Raw genomic sequence first — 25,320 nt, 5'->3', positions numbered from 1 at the left:
ATACAAAAGGCTTATGTAATTTTTTTTTGATAGCATTTTCAATTTCTCCCATTTGACCTTTTGATATTGCTTTCACGATTAATTTTTTCTAGGGCCTTGTTGACACAACAGACCGCTGTACTAACCTGTTAACCTTCGAAAAATCAGAGTTGAAATCTGGTTTGAGTGAGAAACCCCAAACAGTTTCCAGCTGGCCTGGGCCTGATGAACAGTAAGCCAGACACACTCATGTCCATGATGGATGGGCTGCTGGTGAATAAGAGGAGGTTGAAATGGAATGGGATGTGAAGACAGCATCGTGTTTAATCTTCGAGTGGCTCATCTTAGCGCTCATGTTTAGAAAAGAATAAAAACGCAAGTGATTTAGCCAAAGAAGCCGTTTCTTTCTTTCTCCAACTTGCCACAGACAGTCCTCGGGAGTCAGCCCCTTCTGCTATGTGCACTGATGTACGATGGCCAGGTGACATCATCAAGCTATTTCTTGTTCCTCCCTTCCTAATTATGCCAGATTGATATCTGGTTATATCGCAAAAACAGTTCTAATCCCCTTTAACTGTAAATCCTGCTTTCATCCCAATTGTGAGTTAAACCGTACCCAGATGCTTGTGAAATCCTCAACACTGTCCAGTGGTAATCGAGGAATGCCCCGTTTGGTTAGTCTGCACCTTGAGAACAGATGACTCACTCCTCTCTCGATCCCATCTTCAAAAGTGGTCTGTGTCTGGCCTTTGCCGTCCTCCCTAACCCACCTGTCCACATCAAACATACCAATCACTGGTCCTGTGGTTTTACAAGTCTTTTGAGTCTCCAGAGCTGACCTTTCTGTTTTATTTTATTTCTAACTAGGGGCGACCGGATCGGCAAAATCTCCAAGGGATATTTTTTGAATAAATACACCCAGTGCTCGCTTCAGCAGCACAGACACTGAATAGATAGACACATCCACGTTTGGTAATTTTATTGTATATTTATTTGAAAAGAAAATATTGCCATTTGGTCATCACTGCTTTCCAACACGCTATGCTTTAGTTTCTGGGTTCATTCTACAGTGACTCCCATATGGACAGAGCAGGGTGGGAGCCTGTGAACACCGAGGCCAGTGCTAGAAGCTTCTGCTCCTGAGAAGCAACTCTGCAGAGCAGTTATGACCACAGAGCAGCTCCGGGGAAGCCTTCTTACCATGCGTGCACCCCGTGGCTACAGCCACTTGCCCTTTGAAGGCTGAGCCCTAGAGCAGTGTCCTTTTCTGACATTGTCACCCAGAGTAGACATTTACAGCAGTCTCTGTTTTGCACAACAGACCTGTGCATGTATGAGGCCTTGAGCAGGGTCAGCTATATAATTTGAAGGGTTCATTACAGAATGAAAATGTGGGGCTTCTTTTTTAAAAAGTAGGAGAGTGCTTGCTTTGGTAGCTTGTATATTAAAATTGGAGCCATAGAGAGAAGATTAGCATGGAACCTGCGCAAGGATGACATGCAAATTCATGAAGCGTTCCATAAAAAAAGAAAGAAAAAGTAGGAGAGAAAATGCCTTTAAAGGCAATAAAATAGGAGCCCCTGAGTGGCTCAGCCGGTTGAGCGACTGACTTGATTTTGTCTCAGGTCTTGATCCCAAGGTCGTGGGGTCAGGCTCCACCCTGAGCCTAGAGCCTGCTTAAGATTCTCTCTCCCTCAGCCCCTCTCCTCCCTGTTTCCACTCTCTCTCTCTCTCTCTCTCTTTAAAAAAAAAAAAAAGTGGGGCGCCTAGGTGGCTCAGTCGGTTAAGCGTCCGACTTCGGCTCAGGTCAAGATCTCGAGGTCTGTGAGTTCGAGCCCCGCGTCGGGCTCTGGGCTGATGGCTCATGGCATGGAGCCTGCTTCCGATTCTGTGTCTCCCTCTCTCTCTGCCCCTCCCCCGTTCATGCTCTGTCTCTCTCTGTCTCAAAAATAAATAAACGTTAAAAAAAAATTAAAAAAAAAAGTATTAAAACATAAGGCTTTTTCCTTTCTTCTGAAGTCTCCTTTTGATTTATCATGGTAATTGGGTTTGTTTTTTTCTTTTTTTTTATTTGTTTGGGTTTGATTTGGTTTTTGCTATTTAATGTCATTCTAAATCAGAAAAAATTCAACATTTTAATTTTTAAATTTTTTTAATGTTTATTTATTTTTGAGAGAGAGAGACAGACAGAGACAAAGTGTGAGTGGGGGAGGGTCAGAGAGAGAGGGAGACAGAATCTGAAGCAGGTTCCAGGCTCTGCGCTGTCTGCACAGAGCCCAACATGGGGCTTGAACTCACAAGCCATGAGATCATGACCTGAGCCAAAGTCGGATGCTCCACTGACTGAGCCACCCAGGCGCCCCCAGAAAAATCAACATATTTAGGTGATTAGCATGAAATGTACCTTTGGTCTTTATAGGGTGCAATACTAGTTTTAAATGAAAATATAAGAGCCTTCGTCTCTCAGGTAGCATACTCAAAATTACACAAGCCAAATTTCAAAGCTCATACCTGTATGTCTATTGTGGTTTTATTGCAACAGTGGAAACACTGCACAAAAGCAACTCTGCTTTTCACAGCACACATTCTACCAACTCTATTTTCAGTTTACTGAAGAGTAAGGAAAGACTGAACAGAAAAGAAACCATTACCCTATCTTTTCCTTTCTTTCTGGGTCACCATTTTCAGTATTATTGGCCGACTCAAGAAAGTAACACAAGTAAAGAATGGGTTCCTTGATAGGGTTCCTTGTTCATTAGTGTTCATTAGAGTGTCATTGTCTTCCTCCGGGTCTGAAGCAGGTTCTGTTTTAAACAGAAAGCATGGCCTAAAGGGGTTGTCAATGACCCTTCATACCCAGCTATAAGACCCAACTTACTTGCCTGGTACTTGTACTGAGTCACTGAACTGCCATGCCTTGTGGATCCACCAGAATTCTTTGCTCGTTGAATGTCATCCATTCTATTTGTAAATAGGCCTACAAAGAGTCGCAGTGCACGTGCATATAGCATGTAACTTCTCTGTTCACACGTGTGCTCCACTGTCCCATCACATTTCACTTGCAAAACACAAGTTCAAAGGCAGCATGATTAAACATTTCAAGACGCAACAATACAGGATTAAGCCAAACAAGGGACCCTTCTGAACATGGGCCCTGGGCTACTGGGTAGTCTGCACATCCATGAAGTCAGGCCTGGCCTTGAACTAGGAAACCACTTGTTTGATCGACTCAGGTTCAACCACGGAAAAGGTACCAAAGTCAAGAATATTTTTGGAAGTGTCAATGAGGAAGAAACACTTAAGTTACTACTTCTTATGTTTGTAGACCACCGGACATCAAAATTTGGTTTCCTTTGATTGAGTTCATTGGGTTGACTTCCAACACCTCTGGTTTCCTGTTCGATGCCACAGAATTATTTTATAAACTCTGAATGATATGGATTACCTCTGGCTTCATCTCTGCATGGGTGCAGCACATAAGTTCCTCAACCTCTTGAGCCTCCAGGTTGCAGGGCACCCCTTTTATTCATTTCTGGGTCATGCCCCCTCAGACCCTTGAGTGGTGATGTCTTTTGGACGTGGAATGTGTGATTTATGAAAGGCTTTGGTTCTGGGGTGGACTTTGCCTGCAGGGGCTGACCCTCCACCCACAGGGGATGATAGGTAGATAATAATGCCTTGAGAGACAAAAGAGGAACTGTGAAAAAAAAAGACCTTTGCCCCAAGGAGTTATATAATCACTCCACAGCACTGTGTACACACACACACACACACACACACACACACAGAGGTGGGGCAGCAAGGAAGCAGTAACATGGATTTCTTTCCCAAGGACTGACACAGCAAGTTATCTCTTCATAACTGACATTTTTAAAGCTGACTCTATGCACAATTCAAGCTTTTGTCTTATTAAATTACTGAAGACAGGGAGGATACTAGGAGTCTGCAAATAATCTGTTTTCCTCAGACGTATCAGGGCAGTTGCCAACCACGGATCCCATCTTTAACTTCTTTCGTAAAGTGAACCTGTTACCTATCAAGAGATATAACCATGGGGCCACATGCACATGTTTTTCTAGTGAGTTACATCCTGGCTGCGTCCCCACATTTTTCTCCTTGTGTAGTGTGGACGGCTCCAGAGACAAACCCTCACTGCTGTAACATTTTCGTGGGAACAAGGAATGAGAGCTAGTCCATTGCATTCAGGAGAGTAGTGTGTTGGGCTCCATAAAGGAGCTGGGACCATTCTTCCCCTCCCTGCCCTTGTGCGCTGACCTCAGCCTGCCTTGTCTACAGGGATAAACAACGACCAGTTTGGACCTGCCTCTGCTCTTGCTCTCAGTCTCCCTCTGTGACCTTATCCTTTGGCCACAGCAGTGTCCCAGAGGCATCATGCCTGAAGCCGAGTGACTGGAGTGGCAGGGCTGAGTCTAGAATACCACAGAAAGGCGCTCTATGTTGGGTACCGCAAATCCTCCTTGAGTAGCCTCTCCAGGTACCAGAATTCAGCATGACTTGCATTCCTGTCAATCAACCAAAACAGGCACAGATATTAACTGAGAGTCTTCTAAAGAATATGCTGGTGATGGACAGATGTATTTGAAAGAATAAAAACCATCATTCAGAGTTTGGCTTTGCATATGTCTCACCGGATGACCTTAGACCAGTTATTTAATTCTGGAGGCTTTTGTTGTCTCAGTAGTAAATTAGAGATGAAAATACCTCTTGCCTATCTCACGGTTTAGAGATTGAACCAAGCTAAACACTGCACATATAATAACACACCATAAGAAAACTGTTAGAGTCGACTGCAATGTCAGGCATTACTATCAAGTGCCTAATACCATCCCAGACAGCATAGAATAAAAAGTAACTAATATTTCATGCCTATCTGAAATGAAATCACAATCTTGTTGGGAGAAAAGGCTCTGTATGTGGTACAGATATGCTTTTTTAGATCTCCACATTATATATTGTTCATAACAACACTTCTGTCTACGAAGTTGGTTCTATGATTATGTCCACTTTACATATGAAGTAATGAGATGCAGTGATCCTGCATACCGTTTGAAGGTCACATGCCCAGCTTCAGGAAAACAGCAAACTCAAGATATGAAACCCATGAAGTCTAACTCCAGACTCCAGACTTTACCTTGACACCATGCCGTATCTTTTCATTGGTATTATAAACTTAGTACAGGCAATAATTAAGTGGACTTAGTTATAGAAGAGATCAATATGTAATTTTCTCAAAGACCCTATGTATCTTTCCCTGGGAGCCCTACTTCTAGCTTTATGATAAGCCACAGTGATAGCCTAACCATAAAAACTAAGCCTTCTTAATTGCTCCCCTTCTAAAAGTTCTTGAAATCTGTCAGCTTATTTAAAATGCGGAGCTTTTGACGAAGCCCTTCATGGGACACTCAGACCCGAGTTTCTGATGCTGGTGGAGAGGGTGTCTATAGGAAATTGCCAAGCGGGTCCTATAGGTGCCAGCGCTCTGCTCACGTGTGGGGCTGAATCTGCCGATGAACATATTTGATTAGGACTGCTTCATTGTGCCCGCTTGCTTAAAAGTACTGAACTGTTGTATAAGTTCCTTTGAAACAATGCATAAGGAAATAGAATTTAATAGCATTTCTGGCTCTTGAGTCAAGTGTATGTCAGATTACAACGAGCAATTTGAAAACACCGAAGTAGCACAATTTAAAAAAAAAAAGAAGAGGTCTTAGTGAGAAGGCTGTTCTGGAGCAGAATATGACAAACTTAAGAGCCACTCCATGTTCCTTCTTCAAATATCCAAGAGAATTCACTGGTTCCTAAAACTTCACGCATGTCTTTTGATTCCTCCTTCTAAAAATCGTAAAATCTTGGCATGACTGTTCCTAATTCAGAGTCTACTAATGACTATCTTGTGTTCCTTTTAGCTCTGTGTCCCCACACTGCTACGTGAAACATGGGGGCCACATTCCAAGGGCTTTGGATAACCATGCTGAAACTCCATAGATCTCTTGATATCAGAAAATGGGGTATTTTTCCCTGAATGGTTTTTTTTGTCATGAATTTTCTTTATGAGTTTTCATTTAATGTGAAGTGTTGAAGAGTGGTCTATTCCCTCACGCTCCCAGCACACTTTATTGAACACCAATCTGGTGCAGCTGAACTTGGTGCTCAAGTGACCACTTATCAATGGCCATTCACCATTAGAGATTTTAGGAATCTCTTGAAGATCTATGCCTCTGGCAGAATACTCCCTCGGAACCACACATCCAAGTGGGATGACGCAAAATCAGGCGATTTCAGAGCACTTTCTTAGGTGAGTTTCTAAGAGATATAGAACCAGTGGACGTTTGACATTCAGCCAGAGATGCGGTCAAAGAACCCGGGCGGCCAGCAGAAGCCAGATACCCTGCAGCTGCAGCCACAAGATGCATGCTGAGTTTTGAATGTTTGTGCTCCAAAAGAACAGCTTTGGACTAAAATAAGCCTTTTAAGGATCTCATGAGGAATCACAGGTGCCCCAGGATGACCTAAATGACAGTGTTTTCTGGAAGTTCTAAACACAGTGAGAACTGTGTGTGCAGAAGGATCGTCACACATGCCATTATGGGTCAGAGTTTGTCTTCTCTACTAGGCTCTAAGTCTGTGTCCGGTTCATCACTGTTTGCCTTGTGCCTAGTACAGGCTCTGGCCTCTGGTAGCCATTCAACAAGGTGGAGCGGTTTCAGAGGGTGGATTGTCTTTATGGACCAAGCTATGGGATCTGACCTGGTGAGGCATCCTCAGGACCCAGCCATTGCCCTGTAATATACACACTACACTAGCAAACCCCAGTTTTTCGTGGTGCCCCCCTCCTTGGGGTCAACTCTTGAGAATTCTGAGCATGAACATACCCAAGGAATCTGTACTTCTGTCGCCTCCTTAACGTTGTTTTCTTGAGCAAACTTGGTCCCGCGGTCTCTTAGAAGGAGTCCCACTTTGTTTTCATTTTCTCTTTCATTTTAAAACTTAGGTCATTAACCTAGATGGAAGAGAGTGAAACAGATGACCAATGACCCTTAGTTTTGTGGGAAATGTGCTGTGTGTCTGGGAGCGATCAAAATTTCCCACCCAGTCAAGTTAGAGGTGACAGAGGTGCTTTCTTAAAAAAGTAAAGCGGCCTAGCGGTTCTGGTCTTGGCATTGCTGCTATATCTTATATAACATTCTTTTTTTTTTAATTGACTGCTCTGTTTTTCATCTCAAGTTCATTTCATTAGGTTGCTGAAAAGATTCAGGATGCCAGTTAATTTGGATATTTTGGGAACTTATTTCAAATGTAACATCTTTTGACTGGGATTTCTAGGGGTTGCACGTGGGTCCTCCCCCATCTCCAGATGCTGGGGCTTTAAATTGTCATGAGAGCTGAAATTTCATTGTGCTCTTATTTCTCCAAAAGAAAGGTAGGTGTGCCATAAATTCCCTCAGGAAATCAGGTAACTTTTCCTTTGCTTTCAACTCACGTGAAAAATATTAAGCATATGTAGAGACATCTTAGTAAGTGTGTGTGTGTGGGGGGGGGGGGGTTCTTGCAAGTATGAAACTAAGCCAACTACATGCATTTCACATATAACCTTGCAACATTCCTAGGAGGCCCCGTTGGATTGTTCTCCATCTGATATGAGATGAAATTGAGTGTCGTAGAAGTTTTTTGGCTTGTCCAAGATCTCCCAGGCTGTAACCATTATTACTTTAGTGCCTCTGAGCTCCACACAGTCTTTTTATCCTGCTTTGTGACGTGGGGACTCCAGGGAACCTCATTTCTCCCCGCCTGCCCACGGGTGGTCCTGACGGGAGGCTGAGGGCTGGAAGGGGAAGAAAAGACAGTCTGCTAGTTTTCTAGAACTGCCATAAGCTACCACAAACTGGGTAATTTACAACAGAAGTTTATTTGCTCTTGGCTCTGGAGCCTAAAAGTCTGAAACCAAAGTGTTGGCCGGACCACACTCTCTCTGATGGTGCTGGAAGAGAATCTGTTCCATGCCTTTGTCTTGGTGTCTGGTGTTTCTGGAAGTCCTTGGCGTTTCTTGGCTTGTAGATGCATCACCCCAATGTCACACATCACCACGTGGTCATCTCCTCTCTGCCTGTCTGTCATCACACAGCGCTCTCTTTGTGTGTCTGACTCTGTACCTCTCTTCATAGAAGGACGCCAGCCATATTGGATGAAGGACCCACCATACTCCACTATGACCTCACCAAATCCTGCATCTTCATTACATCAGCAAAAACCCTCTTTCCAAAAGAAGTCATTGTTCACAGTTTCCCGGGATCAGGACTTCAGTGTATCTTTTGCAGCATGAACTCTACCCACAACAGGATGACTCTTTTTCTCTGTTTCTGTTCTCAGTGTGACATCCACTCACAAGGAGGGCTAAGATGCCCACAGAGTTCATGGCACTGGTTGTGGCTCTTGGGCTTCAAAGGCAGGTGCTCTGTAGTGACCTTTCCTGAGGAGCCTGTATCTCCACCGACCACTCCTTCAGCCCAAAGTTCTGAATCTCATCTCTGAAAGGTCCTCCTCAAAGTTTCCAGATTCCTTCCTTGTTCATTGCCCCCTCAGCAATGATATTTATAACTGCTGTCCACCATTACTGCCCTGTTAAACCTTACAGTTCTTTTTGACTCCTTCTTGTAGTTAATGACCTTGTATCCAGTTGACAGTTCTTTCTACCAAATTCTCTCCGTTAAAATGTTTGTCTCCTGACTGGACCCTGCTACATGGGTAGTGGACTGGGAACTCATCCCTAAGGCAGCGTGGCATTGTGCTTACGCAGCTGAGCTGTGTCTTAGGAGAAAGCACCAGAACTTTTACCAATACTCAACTTTCCCCTGTTCCTGTGAAACCACATGGATGAAAAGTCCCCCATCCTAGCTGGTTTTGAAGCCGAGGCTAGGTGAAATGAACCAAAGAATCTTCTTTAAAATCTTTTCAGGAGCGGGGAGTGGGCGAGAGGGGAAAATGGGTGATGGGCAACGAGGAGGGCACCTGTTGGGATGAGAAATGGGTGTTGTATGTAAGCGATGAATCACAGGAATCTATCCCCAAAATAAAGAGCACACTGTACACACTGTATGTTAGCTAACTTGACAATAAATTATATTAAAAATGAAATGAAATAAAATAAAATAAAATAAAATAAAATAAAATAAAATAAAATAAAATAAAATAAAATCTTTTCTGGTCTCTAACTGTCTATGAGTGATGAATAGCACCAATGACATCCCACTTCTACTTATTACCAGCAACTCACTGCCTGATCATCACTCGGGCTATTTTCACCTTCTGCTGGGAGCATGGTAACATGGCTTTTGCCTAACTATTTTGAGGTTAACTGTGGACCTGACTTTCTTTAACCAATAAGATGTGAAAGGAAGTGGCCTGTGTCATGTTCAAGTAGAGCTCTGAGAGCCAATGTGTGACCACATTTTCCCCTGTCCTGTCAATCATGGAAGCACGTGTCAAAACAGAATTCCCACCAGCCCCTGTCCCTGAGTGGCCACAATGAGCAGGGCAGCCAGGTAACCTGAGCTGCACGCGTAGCATGAATGGGAAATGGATGCTTGTTGGGCCATTTGTTCCGGCAGCATATGGAGACTGTCCTGATTAGTACACACAGACTCTCATGTCCAGGGGCAATATCTCAAGCTCATACATTTTTTATGGTGCATTGACTCCTGGGACAACCTGCTTTCCTGGTATTCCTTCACCCTCATCAGTTTCTCCTTTTTTTGCAGCTTTGCTGGGTCCTTCTGCCATTCTGTCCTGCAAACGCTGAAATGTGCCAGGGCTCACTCCAGTCATCTTCTCTTGTCTATCCACACTCTTTCCCTAGAAAACCCCATTCAGTTGCATAGAATCAGTTCATATCTTCCCAGAAATTGGCTCTGATTACCAAAGACATATAATGAACTACTTATTAATTGTCTCCACCTTGATGTCTCCTGGACCACTTTAAATTCCAGATACCCAGCAGAACTTCTGATTCTGCTGCACACCTGCAAAATCCTCTCCATCTCATTATCATACCATCCAATTGCTCAGACCCCAAGCCCCAAAGTCACTCATGATTCTATTCTTTCTACCGCCTCTCCTAGGTGCCTGCCCAACTCATCAGTAAGTCCTATTGGCTCCAATTCCAAAATGCTTATCAAGTCTGATCCCTGATCACAGCTCCACCTGCCCCTGAGTCTAAGCCCCCCTCTTACACCTTGGAGGCTTCCATGACCTCTTAGTCAGTGTTTCTGTTTTCACTTTTAGGCCCCAACATCCATTTTAAAGACTTCATGTTCTTTTTAGAATACGAATAACATCATATCGCTTTCCTACTTCAGAAGTCTCCATGACTTTCTGCTACACTTAGAATAAAACCAAATTTCTGTAGAAAGAGTAAGTTATAAACCCCATATTTGCTCATTCAGAAAATGTAGCTGAAGATGGAAGCCACGTGCCTCCCCTTGGAGTTTAATGAGAAATCCCGAAGGAATGGAAGACTGTTGACATGAGCCCTTGAGAAGACAGGCTATCAAGCAGAATTGCTTGTTGCTAGATAAATATGAGGGAAATGTAGCTAATATATATACTGCTAGTTACTCCCAAATTTGAGTGACATCTCTGCCTGTTCTTTGGTCTTCATGGATGAGGGTCCAGCTATTTGCCAAGGAGGTCAAAGAGCCTTCCTGTTACCTTGAAAGGGTTCTTAACAGTTTCAGGACTTTGTTGGCATGTGTCCTTGAGACTAAAAATGTCTACTATAGGAAATCACATTTGTAAGATCGTCTTGTTGTTTAAAAAAAAATTTTGGGGCGCCTGGGTGGCTCAGTCGGTTGAGCATCCGGCTTTGGCTCAGGTCATGATCTCATAGTCCGTGAGTTTGAGCCCCGTATCAGGCTCTGTGTTGACAGCTCAGAGCCTGGAGCCTGCTTCGGATTCTATGTCTCCCCCTCTCTCTGTCCCTCCCCTGCTCATGCTCTGTCTCTCTCTCTCTGTCTCAAAATAAATAAAAACATTTAAAAAAATTTTCTTTAATGTTTATTCACCTGAAGTTGTTAACTGATTTTGTCATGGGTGATGGATTTTGCCCACCAACCTTGTGATAATTATTTCACTCTGACCTCTCTCCTCTATCTCTGGGAAAACCAACTCATATAAAAGGACTATAAAAGATTCTTTTAAACCTACAAAGAAATCTACAAAGCATTTCTTCCTTGTAATAATTTGTAAGTCATAATAAAGTCTCTTTTAAAAAAACTGTCATCAAAGTACATTACTTTGTGTCTCAGTCTTTCCTAGTATTCCATGTTTTGTCTTACAAAGCCACGTAGGATTGGACCATCATCTACCTCATTTACTATCTCCAGGCACTCTAGGTTTGTTGATGTCTCTAGACCACAGAAAGCTCATTTCAAACATAGGCTCTTTAGGTTTGTTGATTGTTTTGTCTGGAATTCTTTTTGCCTGATTTTCCCAAGACTCCCAGCATGTGGTTTTGTTTCAAATGCCACCTTCTCCAAGAAGTCTTCCTGTATCACTCTATCTAACCGCCCCCCCCCCACCCCAACCCTGGCCCATTAAATCACTCTCTCGTTATCCTGCTTCTCTTATTTACCTTATTTGTTACATGAAACTGTGTTACTCACTACTTATTGGTGTTCTCCCATTAGAATACAAATCTCATAAAAGCAAGGACCTCGTCTGTCTTATTCATCAGTTTCTCCTTCACATCATGAATCCAGTCTAGTCTATAGGGGACCATATAAAAGACTGCAGGATGAATGAGTAAATGTTTATAACTTCAAAAGCATTTTAACACATAGTAACAGAAGTCTTAAACAACATATCTAGGTGAATTAGGGCCAAGGACAATTCTATAATAAAAAAAATCTCTTTGGGGCGCCTGGGTGGCTCAGTCGGCTAAGCATCCGACTTCAGCTCAGGTCATGATCTCACAGTTCGTGAGTTCAAGCCCCGCGTCAAGCTCTGTGCTGACAGCTCAGAGCCTGGAGCCTGCTTTGGATTCTGTCTCTCTCTCTCTCTCTCGCTCTCTCTGCCCCTCCCCAGCTCATGCTCTGTCTCTCTCTGTCTCAAAAATAAATAAAAACATTAAAAAAAAATCTCCTGGGTCAGAAAATATTTTAGCACACATCTTTTGCAGGCTACAGCTGTAAGTTGGTTTAGCTGATGTGTGTGTTTTATAAAAAAGACCACTGGAAAATTGTCTTCATTGATCCACCTATGAATTAGAACGAATTCAGCACACACTTCCCATGTTGGCAGGTGATTCTTGCCGTTGTACATTTTGGATGTTAGACTCAGCTGGTGTAGGACATAAGTGCAGTTTATTGAAATAATTAGGGTTCCACAAAGCCCTTCTGCTAAGAAACTTCCCAGGATGTCTGTCTGCAGATCAATAACTGTACCTGAGTAAAATCTAATAGATGCAGAATGTTGCGGTCCCATCTCTTGGCTTTAGTTGGGTTAGCACCTCTGACTCAGGGTGTGGGCAAGGATTCACACCTTCAACTGAATCAGGTCTGAGTAGAGGAGACATAAACCCACGCAGGGGTGAAGCCCTTGGATATGGATGCATGAGTCAGACTTACTGAGTAAGCAGCTAGCTGTATAGAAAATTGGGATAATCTTTCAGTATGAGAATTCATACTGAATAGTAAAAAGAATACTTGATTTCTATTTTTGTAGAAGGCAATGAAGATTATCTGCTCTTTATTTTTTTTAACTTGTTGATGTTTATTCAATTTTGAGAGACAGAGAGAGACAGGGCAGGAGCAGGCAAGGGGCAGAGAGAGAGGGAGACACAGAATCCGAAGCAGGCTCCAGGCTCTGAGCTGTCAGCAGAGAGCCTGAGGTGGGGCTCAAACCCATAAACAGTGAGACATGACCTGAGCCGAAGTTGGACACTTAACCAACTGAACCACCCAAGCACCCAATTATCTATTCTTTAAAAACTTGGTGGGATACACTTGTACAAAACTTTGGCATGTGCTTTTGGTGGTTACAATGCAATATTTACAATGGTTTTTAGGGCGCCAGTGTGGCTCTGTCAGTTAAGCATCCGAGTCTTGATTTTGGCTCAGGTCTTAATCTCATGATTCATGGATGGAGCCCCATGTCAGACCCTGTGCTGATAGCAGGGAGCCTGCTTGGGATTCTTTCTCTTCTTCTCTCTCTGCACCCCCCCCCCCCACTCTCTCTCTCTCATATTAAATAAACAGAAAGAAAGAAAGAAAGAAAGAAAGAAAGAAAGAAAGAAAGAAAGGTTTTTAGCTCATTTGTATTTTCTATTTCTCCTTATGCCATTAAAAAATCAGTTTTGCTAGAAATTCATCTTTTTCACTGAGGTTTTCAAGGTTATGGTAATTTAGTTATATAATATATACACATAATATATAGATAATATTATATATAATGTGTGTTTTATATACACATATATACATATAAAGATACTCTATATTGGTGTCTTTATATGTCATATGTGTATTATATATATTTAAAGATATACATTCAATTCAGAATTTCTGTAATATTTTAGTTTTTCTCTCTCCTGCGTTTTTGGATAGCTATATCTTCTTTCAGTCTTGCATTTCCCTCCTGGCAGCTGTCGGGCTGGACAAAATGCACCAGGGAGCTGATAAACTGTGTTTAGCTGAGCATTTCATCTGGGTTTATTGTTGCTTGCTTTTTAAAAAGTTTTGCCAATCATTCAGTTTTTACTAGCCACTGAATATACCCCTAAAATAAAAAAAAAAAGACCATTTCCAATGGAGGCAGCAGTGGCTGCTGGAGTGTTTGGATGCAGGACTCTGTCACAAATGGGCCTTCTCTGCAGATACCTGCTTGTTTTGCCCATTTGAAAATGACTTTAATTAGAACCAGACCACAAACTCACGTACTTTGGTATTTCACCATGAAATTCCTTACGAATTGATCAAAACCACTTCATGCAGAAAGCAAAAAATAGTGAAACACCAAGTACGTCATTTCTCTGCTTTCCTGCACATATTGTGAAAATTGATTAATTCAGTTTATCAGTTAACTGTTCAAGTTTATGCTTGGGGCACATTAAAATTTGTTGTTTGAGTTTTTTGATGGGACAAGTTTTTTGGGTTTTTTTTCTTTGACAGGCTGTCTCTTTTCTTCACCTGAAACAGATTTGAAATCACTTTAGTAGACAATGGCATTGCTCTTTGCCCTCTTGTATCAGTTTAATCTTGCAAAGTAATTCTCAAAATGACCTGAATCATTCCATTAGATAAAGTGGAGACATGGAATTCTGCTAATTTTACTTGTGCATATGTCTGATAAAAACTTTAAAATACCAAAAAAAAAAATTTTTTTTACCTGCATTGTTGATTTTTTTAAAAACTGTTGACAAGACTCTGCTCTATTTCCCTGTGAGTCTGTGTACCCCTAACATAGCTCTGCCCCAGGGCTATGTGAACCTCTGTTTTAAAACAACAAAGATGTGTAGGCTGAATCTGCAATGACCTCAGGGAACTGTTATTGTGTAATGTCACTGAGCATTTTTTCCCCCTCTTAATGTAGAGGACAAAATATTCTTAATCAATTCTGATTCATGCCATGTTTCCATTCTTTTTTTTAAATTTTTTTTAATGTTTATTTAGTTTTGAGAGAGAGAGAGAGAGAGAGAGAGAGAGAGTCAGAGCATGAGTGGGGGAGGGGCAGAGAGAGAGGGAGACACAAAATGCGAAACAGGCTCCAGGTTCTGAGCTGTCAGCACCGAGCCCAGCACAGCCTCAGGAACAGTGAGATCATGACCTAGGCTGAAGTCAGATGCTTAACCAGCTGAGCCACCCAGGCGCCCCATGCCATGTTTCAATTCTTGAAACAATAGTGGTTTTTGTATTAGGTTAAGTTTCAATTAATGTGACTCAAATGATGTCATTTGACATATGCTGGTCTTGAGGATCTGCTTATAGTTAATGTAAGATTTAATATCTGTTCATCTTGAAAATATAAAGCTACTTTAAAATTATGATAAAACCATGCATTTGGAATTCTAAAAGAAACCCAACTCTATCATAATGCAAAAAAAAAAAAAAAAAGACTTTTCTTTTTTCTCTTGATCTTTTTCAGAATAGCCAATGGCTAGTAAAAATAAAATAATTTGTAAATTTTAAAACAGCAAAAACATTTCTAGTTTTAAATTTTCAAGAAGGTTTGTAAGGTTTAGGATTGCCTGGCAGATTCATTTTGTTTTCATGTTCATTCTGATGAAATATTTGACATTTCTAGAGTTGTTTGTTTTGTTTATTGTACTCCAAGTCTTCTCCAGCTAATTAGGATTAATATGAAACATTTACTAACACCATTTAAATGAGATAATAATATTACTTACAACTCATAGAGTGCTTACTCTATTTTAGGGACCGTGCTAAGCACTTGCACATATTAGCTCATTTAATCCTCATGACAATGCTATGAGGTAAGTATTATTATCTTTATTTTCACTGTACAGATAAGAAAACTGAGCCACAGAGAAATTCAGTTACTTGCCCAAGTGATAGGTTTAATAGGCAGACTTGGGACTCAAACCCAGCCTCCACAGCTCTAGAGTTCACACATCTAATCAGGATTCTACATCTCCATGGTTGAGTGTGATACAGGTTTGTTGTTCATTTGTTTGTTTTGAATCTTTGCAGAACTGAAAGTGGAAACTTGTTCTATATCGTGCAAAACAGCTAGTGAATTAATGTGTTTCCGTTTTAAGTGTTCTTAGAAATGGGAGATCCTTTAGACAATGATGTCTTGACCTGCTCATCTGTTTTGTTTGAATCCCCTATAGTTACTGAAATAGTAAGTATCATATGCTAGACAGTGATTTTATTTTATTTTATTTTATTTTATTTTATTTTATTTTATTTTAAAAATAAAATAATTATGGCCAGGCAGGATTAGATCTGTTCTTATGGGTCAGGGTTGCCTTGACCTGACTGTAGAGTTTCATAAACTGAAAGGAGAAACAAAACAAAAGGAAACAGCTGTACCAGGAAATGTTTCCCTCTACCAGCAGATGTCACTGTTGCCTTTTAGCAGGAATGTACAGCATCTACTGGAGATGAAAATGATGGAGAGCATGAGAGTTATTTTACTAAAATCTCTGCAAGTCATTGGGTACATGTTGCTTTGTCATGGAGACAAAGAATTAATCAAAAGAGAGAGTGTGTGTCTCCCCACTTCTGCAGAGAACAGAGGGGGTTTCAGACAACCTGGTGCCTCCCTGATACCTACCTCAGAGGCAGGGGGCATGGGGAGGGAGGAGGAGGAATGTGGGAGAAGGAGCTTCTCTGTCGGTGCAGAGCCATCATCTTTCCAGCAGGGCTCAGTCAGAACACAAGGGCTAGAAAACATCCAGAGCCACAGGGCGGGAGTGAACAGAACTTGTTTGCGTGCACATGCAAGACACACTCTAGTAATGCTGAGAAATAATTGGGAGAGAATTTGCAGAAGAATAAAGGGTCCTCTATTGTCAGCTAGGACCAAAAGCAATGAAAATAAGACTCACAGAAAAGCATTCTGAGCATCTCTGCGGGGTCTGGGAACACAGAAGTAACCAGATAAGGCTCTGGGACCCCGCCTTCACCCTGAAGGCAGAGCCACACTGGCAAACTAGAAAAATATGGCTATGACCGTTGTATACATTTTTTTCCTTAAAAAAAAAAAAATCCTACTACTTTGAAAAGTTGCCATGCTCATTGCTTTCAGCAATATCAGGGTAAAACCATTAATTAATTATTTTAATGATTTAATAATCAAGTACTAGGATACTTGTTAAATTATAATTGTCTTTAGATGCATCAATTATTTGGATTTTTAAAAATAACTCTTCCTCGGAAGTGTTAACTTATATTCTAGTAAACTTTGTTTCCTGGGGTAGTCAGGAAATATATTCCACCTAAATTTTAAGATGTTGTTTTATGGTACTTTATGGAAAACTTTTCCAAGATCAATCAGTACACTTTTCTAACTTGGTCCTTTGATTTCAGAAGCTCCTTTGGCAACAGGATATGATGTCAGTCTTTGCTTCTGGATGTGGGGTCTGTTTTGGTCAAATTGGTTGGTGGTAAGAAAACAGCTAGAAAGTGACCTCAGTGCTATGCGAGGACCAAAGGGTCCTTGTCAACTTAAACTGATATTCAAAACTATATGTCCTCAGGAACACTAATTCCTAGGCACAATGATCTAGAAACTGCATGGTGGTGACTACTTTCTGTTCAATGTCCAACCCATCCATTCCAACAGCCTAAGAACATTTACTATGTGAAAGACTCCAAGTATCTTGAACTCATAGGGTTACCAGATACATCAAGTAAAAATACAGAATTCCTAGTTAAAAGTGAACTTCAGATAAAAAAAGAATATTTTTAGTATAAAAGTATTATACAAAAAATACTATATATACTAAAAATACTATCTGTGCTATATACTGAGGTACTATAAAAGTATGCACATTCCATAAAAATGCCTTTTTTTTACATTGTGGACTCAATTTGCTAATATTATGTTAAGAATTTCCACATGTAAATTCTTGAGGGATTTTTGCTTATAATTTTTTTTTGGAAAATCTTTTTTTTTAGGTTTTGATATCTAAGTGTTAGTGACCTCATAAAATAAGTTAGAAAGTATTCCCCTTCTACTTTCTATAAGAGTAGAAGTGACTTCATCTTTAAGTGTTTGATAGAATTCACCAGTGAAACTATAACCTGAAGGGATTTTTTTGTGTGTGGGGGGGAAAGTTCTTAATAGTAAATTCAATATCCTAAATAACATTTTCTCTTTATTTTGTATCAGGTTTGGGAGATTTTGTTTTTCATTTGAGTTTATTAAATTTATTGGCATAACGTTGTTTAGACTATTCCTTTTTTTCTCTTTTTGTGATTGTAGGATCTGTAGTGAGATGCTCTTTCATTGCTGATATTTATAACTTTTTTTTCTTTTTTTCCTGAGTAGTGCTATTTCTCTTGTATTAGTCTTTTCTAAGAAGTGTCTTCTGGTTTTAATTTTCTCTGTTGTTGCCCTTTTGCCTTTTTTCAACGATTTCTGCTTTTATTTTTACTATTTCATATCTAGTAGTTCAGATTTAAGCTGCTATTTTAGTCTAGCTTGGAAGGTGCATTGAAATCATTGGTTTTAATTTATCTCCTTTTCTAATACAGGCATTGACCATCTAGTTCTATATTAGCTGCCTCAATCTTTCTCTTTTTTATATGTTCGTTTATTTATTTGTTTGTTTGTCTGTTTATTTATTTAGAGAGTAAGAGAGAGAATCCCAAGTAGGCTTCACGCAATGCGGAACCAAAATCAAGAATCAGATGCTTAAGCAGCTGAGCCACCCAGATGCCCCTCCTCAATTTTTCATCTACTGCCTTTTTATTATTATGCAGCTTGAAGTGTGTTCCTAATTCCTTGGAGGTTTCATCTTTGAACAATGGATTCCAAATATTTGGGTTTTTAAAACATACACTATTGTCACTTATTTTTAATTTAAGGTGCAGTATAGTCCGAGAACATACCCTGTAATCTTTTGAATTATATTAAAATTTATTTAATGGACCAGCACATGGTCTATTTTGGCAAACGTTTTATGTTCCCCTGAAAAGATCGAATGTTCTGCCATTGTGAATGTAAGGCAAAATTAGTAATGTTGCTAAAATCTTCAATAGCTTTACCAACTTTTTGTGTGTGGTTCTACCAATTTCTGAGGAGGGGGGGGTGTCAAGTCCTGAATTTTGATCATACGTTCTCTATTTTCCTTTTAGTCTTGTCAGTTTTGGCTTCATGTATTCTGAAGCTTCATTATTGGGCATATTACATTTATGGTGTTCATGTTCTGATGAAATGACTCCTTATCATCATGACATTTCCCTGTGTATATACCTCTGACAATATTTTTCTGGAAGTCAGTTGGCATTAACATATGCACACGAGCTTTCTTATTCTTAAAATTTCCAGGATATAACTTTTCCCGTATATTTTTCTTTCAACCTACCTATGTCCATCTCAGCTATACATTTGGGGACTGAGAAAATTGGCACTGTGTGATCCATGTTCCCACTGAAAGCTGGCCTGGACCAAGACTCCATTTAGGAAGCTACTCCTATGTTCTCACTCCAATAGGGGTCATGATGATGCTTCCTGTCTGTATCAATATCACCTTGTCCTTTCCCCAAGAACCCTACCACCATTTACAAAGGTATCCATACAGCAGGAAAGGGGGATGCCTGGACCTCTGTAGGACTACAAGATCTTGCCAGATGTGAACTTGCCTACCTCTCCAACCTGATGTGGCCACTCACCCCTGAGACACTGTCCTCCAGCCACACTGGCTTCAGCCATAAGGCTGTACCGGGATCTCCTTCCTTAAGCACTATTTCACTGGTGTGTGTTGTTCATATGCGTACACATATTTTGTTTAGCTGTCGGTGTTTTTATTGAATTGGGCAAAAATACACAGCCCAGTTTTGCTTTGTTTCTTTATTTTTTTATTTTAAAGGATTGCTAAGTTTTTTGGTTTGTTTTTCAGGTTTTTTTGCTTCTTTCGTCAGGTCTGCAAGCAATTATTTGAAGCCTCAATCCCATTTCCAGAAGGCGGGATCATAAACATAGGCTTGTCTGCCCCCTAGAGTCAGCCCCGCATGATGCCTGCAGAAGCTGAATATTTGTACAGAGGATTTTTGATGACGCTGCCACAAAATGGCCTTGTCAGACATTGAAACTCCTAAGCGTTGCAATCATAAGCCAGGAGCTTCATTCCGTGTCAGATCTTCACTCTACACAGAGAGGACTTTCATTTCCCTCTTTATCCATGTTTGAATGTATTTGTTTATACCAAGTCTTTATTACCTTTGGGGTGTAAAACTGAAATGGAAACATTTTTTAAAATAACTTTCATAACAGCTTTGGTCTCAAGGAAGTCTGTCCCATGAAACCAGTGTCAGAGAGAAGTTTTGCAACTTATTTTAAAGTTTATTATTCATAAGATAATAACATACAAAAGTATTTTAAGAATAGCCCTTATTCACATTTCCAAACTGCACGAGAAATCATTTAATGTTTACACTGTTTCCTTTGTGTTATGATCATTTTTGTGGTCCGATCACCGTCTTCAGACCTGGCACTAAACCACTTTCTGACATATGTCCAATCTAATGCAGGTTTTAAATATGGAGTCTAAGCAGGCAGAGGGTCCCCCTTCTCAGATCAGTGTTTCAATATAGTTCTAATCCTTGGCTCATCCTGAGAATCATGAAGATCTCAGCATCTCATCCTTCCTCAAGATTCACAGCTGCCATCCAGAGTTTCCCTCTAAGCTGTATAGCGTGTATTTTGCATGACAAAATAATTTCCATTTTCTTTTTTAAATACAAAATTGTGTTATTGCCTTGCCTGCCCCTGACCGCGCCCCGCCTCCCACCCACCCACACACACACACACACACACACACACACTTCCACAACCCAAGGCATATCACTCACGCGGCTCTGAAATTCCAGCTGCCTTAGCTACGGGTATCTATCTTGTCCTTTGCTGATCTCAGAAGGTTCTATGAATGATTCTAAGCAAAATCATCTGCACATTCATAGGTATCATGCATAATCTGCATCTCAATATCTGATGTCTTTCTCAAAGAAATGTTTCATTTTCATGCCACGTTTATTTTTATTTAGTATATTGATCAATGGGCATGGTGGACACATGACTACAAGCCCTTGTGATTGATCTGCCAGATGGTGCCTGCCCCATGTTGTTTCCATCACCACGCTGGCGATGACGTGAGGCCCAGGGATAACAGGGATTGAGGGGTGCCTAATTTACACAGTAGTTGCTCGGTGCTAAACAGTTGAGAATTTAAGACATTTTTAGTCATGTACATGGCTACCAATGTAGGATTTCGTGTAAGTCAGAGCTTCAGCTTTTGAGAAGGTGAAAGTTTCACATACTCCAAACCTCCACTAGATGATCCCAAGCTTTAAGAGAGAGAGAGGAGAGAGAGAGAGAGAGAGAGAGAGAGAGAGAGAGAGAGAGAGATCTGTTTGGGGGAGGAGGAGAGAATGGAATAAAAAACAACTTGTAGAGGAGTTTCTTAAGGTAAACTTTTGAACTTTATACTCCAAATTGCACTCTTCTGAAAGTATAAATCTTCGCTCACTGATAATTGGAAAAGTACAGCTGAGGTCATTAACAATCATTAAGTGTGTGTGTGTGTGTGTGTGGTGTAGCAGATGCAGTTGACGGGTCCAATGGAAGGGAAATGATTTGGACAACAAAATTTTAGGTTAAGTCAATGAAAATAAATATTTCCAATGGGGATTTTAGCTCTTTATGTCTAATGGTATGTACATGTTATAGCCACAAGGTGGAGACCCAACACAGTCTTCCTTGTTTCATGATGCTGGCAAGTAGAAAACTCGAAAGAGCAGTTTTTAAAGCAAGGTGACTCTGTTTCTAAACTCGTAAGAGGTTTCCTCCCTGTTTTCCCTTACAGTTTAGTGGTTATGTTGGCCCTATATTGGATACACAAAATGTGCTTGTCAAAGAAAGCGTATATTTATGAAAACCCCTTGCTTTTAAAAATAATTTGCACAACATGGCAACCGAAACTGGCTTCCTAGATTCACTCCAGGTGGAGACCATAGAATACTGGAGTCACTGGGTCCTAGGCGAGGCCCTGGTGTAGGGCCTTAGAAGTTTTAGCCCCTGGTAGCATTTTCGTGTTATCTGACTAAGTCATTATATCAAAGCGGTTCTCCCTTCTTTCCTGCCACATTTTTGCATGAACTTCTCATCTTTTATATTTGTGTTTAATCTAAGAGTTTTTTCAGAATACTGAATTTAAGCATTTCTAATAATAACATGACAATTTTTTTTTGCCAGTGTGATTTTTTAAAAAATATTTATTTTTGGGAGAGTACAAGCAGGGAAGGGGCAGAGAGAGGGGGGCAGAGGATCTGAAGCAGGCTCTGCGCTGACAGGCTGACAGCAGTGAACCCGATGTGGGGTTCAAACTCACAAAACTGCAACATCATGACCTGAGCCAAAGTCAGATGCTCAACCAACTGAGCCACCCGGGTGCCCCTTTACCACTGTGGTTTTTCAGAGTTAATGATCTCAAATATACTAGCATCTATTCTAACCTTTTAGAATATCAATATGTATGTGTTATATATGTGAAATATCTACGCAGAGATAAAGCTACAGATATATGGTTATTTCTATTTTATACGTCTAAATTCAACATATAAATGTGCACTCAATTCCCATATAATGTTATATAAGCAATTCTTACTGATAAACTTATCTCTATATAGGGTGTGAAAGATACACTGCATCTTCACATAAATACATAGTTATATGTAGCTATGGATGAGAATTGTGTGTGTATATATGTACCTGGCAATCTTTACCCACGTAAAGATAAATTACCCACAGGTAAATTTCTACAGCCAACTTTACAGCTATCTAACTGCTCAAAACATTTCCAACTTGATATCCTATTAAGCATCATATTTAAAACTGAAGTCATTGTCACATCATCACTCCCAACTTCTTCCTACAGTCCTTTGTCTCAATGAGTGGTCCTACAAGCCTTCTAGAAATTGCCCAGGGATCTGAACACCTTCCTATATTTCACCTAGATCCTACAATCAATCTAAGTCTTATGGACTGTCTTCCAAATATGTCTCAATCCCATCCCCTTCTCTTGTCCTTACAGAAATTTCCAGAAGGTGGGCCTTCCATGTGACCCACGGCCATCAGCCTCATCTATGTGAAGGGTACATCTGGCCATGTCTCTATTCTAGTTATTCAGTGCAGTCCCCAACCCATTGCCCAGAATATAAATTCCAGGCACTTATAAAGACCTACAAGGCTCTAAATTACAGAGCTGATCAGTTATTTTTATTCCTTAGCCTGTGCTTGTACTGTATTTTCCAGCAACAAAACCCTCCTTGATGGATTCACCTTTAAATTACATTCAACTTGGATGCCTGGGTGGCTCAGTGGGTTAAGCATCCGACTTTTGGTTTCAGCTCAGGTCATGATCTCATAGCTTCATGAGTTCAAGCCCCGCATGGAACTCTGGGCTGGCAGTGAAGAACCTGCTTGGGATTCTCTCTCTCCCTCTCTCTCTGCCCCTCCCCAACTCGTGCTGTCTCTGTCTCTCTCAAAATAAATAAATAAACTTAAAAAATAAATTATATTCAACTTTAAAATATATATTATATGTTAACTAAAAAAAGGATATATGATATGTGCATATATTTTCATTTTGTATCTATACAAATCTAGGTATATAATAACCAAATCTATGTTAATATAATAATGAAACAAAGCCTGTGCTTGACCCTGGCAATAATTCAGTTCTGGTACATATGCCCATTAATTTGTTCAACAAATACTTACCAAATTCTCACTATATTAGAGATGCTTGGAAGACATTATTAAATAAAATGGATCGGAATTTTTGACCTGAGAAAACTTAAGTTCTGAAACATAGAACATTTATTTCTTGTTTCAAAAAATCCATCTGTGAATCCTTTAGTATATATTGAATAGATCTTAGTAAATGTTATATTATGGAATTGAAACTTTCAATATTTACTGAAATACGGAATTGTGTTACTAAACAAACGATTTGGTCTGAAGGTAAATTCTTGTTTCTAATCTTATATTTTCAGAAAGTTTTAATTAGTTGGTGTGCACATACGTGAACATACATGCAATATTCATCAGCTAAGGAAAGCCCCTATGTGTGTATATCACACAGGATTAGATTCAGTAGTGTGTGATTGAAAACAAAGATACCCGTGCCCTAAAAGAGATAGTTTATTTTTCTCTCACGTGAAAAGGACTCTGGAGGCAGCCTCTCCAGGGCTGATAACAGCAGGACTGTTGTCCCTAACATGGACAGCCCCTGTACCACATCAAAAGTGTGAGTTAATGCTCTTATGGGATACAAACAGGAGCTGTGATAAAAATGATCCTGTCAGTTGTTTGAATTATACCTTTCAGGTGCCCAGTCAACCAGCAGGCAGTGGAAATTGGCCTGAACACTTGCACATCATTTGCCCCAGAGTTATGGATTATAGAAGAATCTTTAATTGGCCTCTGACAATAGTGGCTGTATATTGGTGGCTATGAGATCTGAGGACATTTCCGTTTCTTTGAAGACTATTCAATAGAAAATAAACAATATGGTTCAGAGCATGGACTATCTTTTATCAAGATTTCTTCAACTGATAACAATTCTTCCAGATAGACAGTAACCCTCCAACAGACAGGGACCACACACTGCTCGTTCTGCATTTACATGATCTTCTAACACAAGATCCTACATGGTCCTTTTCTTGTTTACCTCTGCGGCTTCATTCCATCATACTTTTCCTTTCCCTCCAGCACCTTTCTCTTGAGATTCCTGGAATGGCACATGGCCTCCAGTGTTGGAAAAACTCACAGCCCTCAGGAAAGAAGACCTCCAGATTGTCAAGAGTCCCCAGATCAAAACAGCTAGGTCCCTGCACTACATTGGCCCTTCACTCACTTCCCTTTACCCTTTTCTATCATGGAAAGCAGATATGATGCTAGCAGTCATTCTTTATTAATAAGTTGACAGGGTGCATGGGTGGCTCATTGGGTTGTGCATTGGACTCTTGATTTCAGCTCAGGTCATGATCCCAGGGTGATGGGATCAAGCCCCACATCGGGCTTCACACTGAGCATAGAGCCTGCTTAACAACATTCTCTCTCTGGCTCTCCCTTTGTCTCTCTCTCCCCATCTGTACTTCTCCCCCAGTGTGCTTTCTCTCTCTTTCTAAAATAAATTTTTAAAAAAAACCGTAATTTGGCACAGATGAAGAAAAGTCTGAGAATCTTACAGACGTATAGCCCTGGTCATCTTTTAGCCTCTATCCACATGTCCTGTTATGTAAGAAAAATCCTGATTTTTACATTCTTATTTGTGGATAATCAGAATACATTCCTATTGTTGATGATGTTGATAATCCAACATCTGCTTATTAAGAATTACAGAGGTGGGGCACCTGGGTGGCTCAGTTGGTTAAGCGGCCAACTCTTGATCTCGGTTCATGATCTCACAGTTCATGGGTTTGAGCCCAGGATCAGGCTCCACACTATCAGTGCAGAGCTGCTTGAGATTCTCTCTCTCTCTCTCTCTCTCTCTCTCTCTCTCTGCCCCACCCCTGCCCATGTGCTCTCTCTCTCAAGATAAATAAATAAACTTTAAAAAATTATAGAAAAAGAGAAAAT

At 40.5% G+C, this 25,320-nt stretch overlaps 1 non-coding gene across 1 annotated transcript; it reads left to right on the top strand.

Annotated features, from left to right (window-relative positions):
- Positions 1-1,399: 1,399 nt before the first annotated feature.
- LOC128776646 (U6 spliceosomal RNA) lies at positions 1,400-1,506 on the top strand. Its single transcript, XR_008421818.1, has one exon. It is a non-coding gene; the product is annotated as a U6 spliceosomal RNA (small nuclear RNA).
- The last annotated feature ends 23,814 nt before the right edge of the window (positions 1,507-25,320 follow it).

Source organism: Panthera pardus, unplaced genomic scaffold, assembly GCF_024362965.1.
Source record: "Panthera pardus isolate Hobbes unplaced genomic scaffold, ASM2436296v1 HiC_scaffold_1, whole genome shotgun sequence".
NCBI lineage: Eukaryota > Metazoa > Chordata > Mammalia > Carnivora > Felidae > Panthera > Panthera pardus.
Note: the sequence above shows the minus strand (reverse complement) of the source record. Positions and strands in the feature narration are given on the sequence as shown.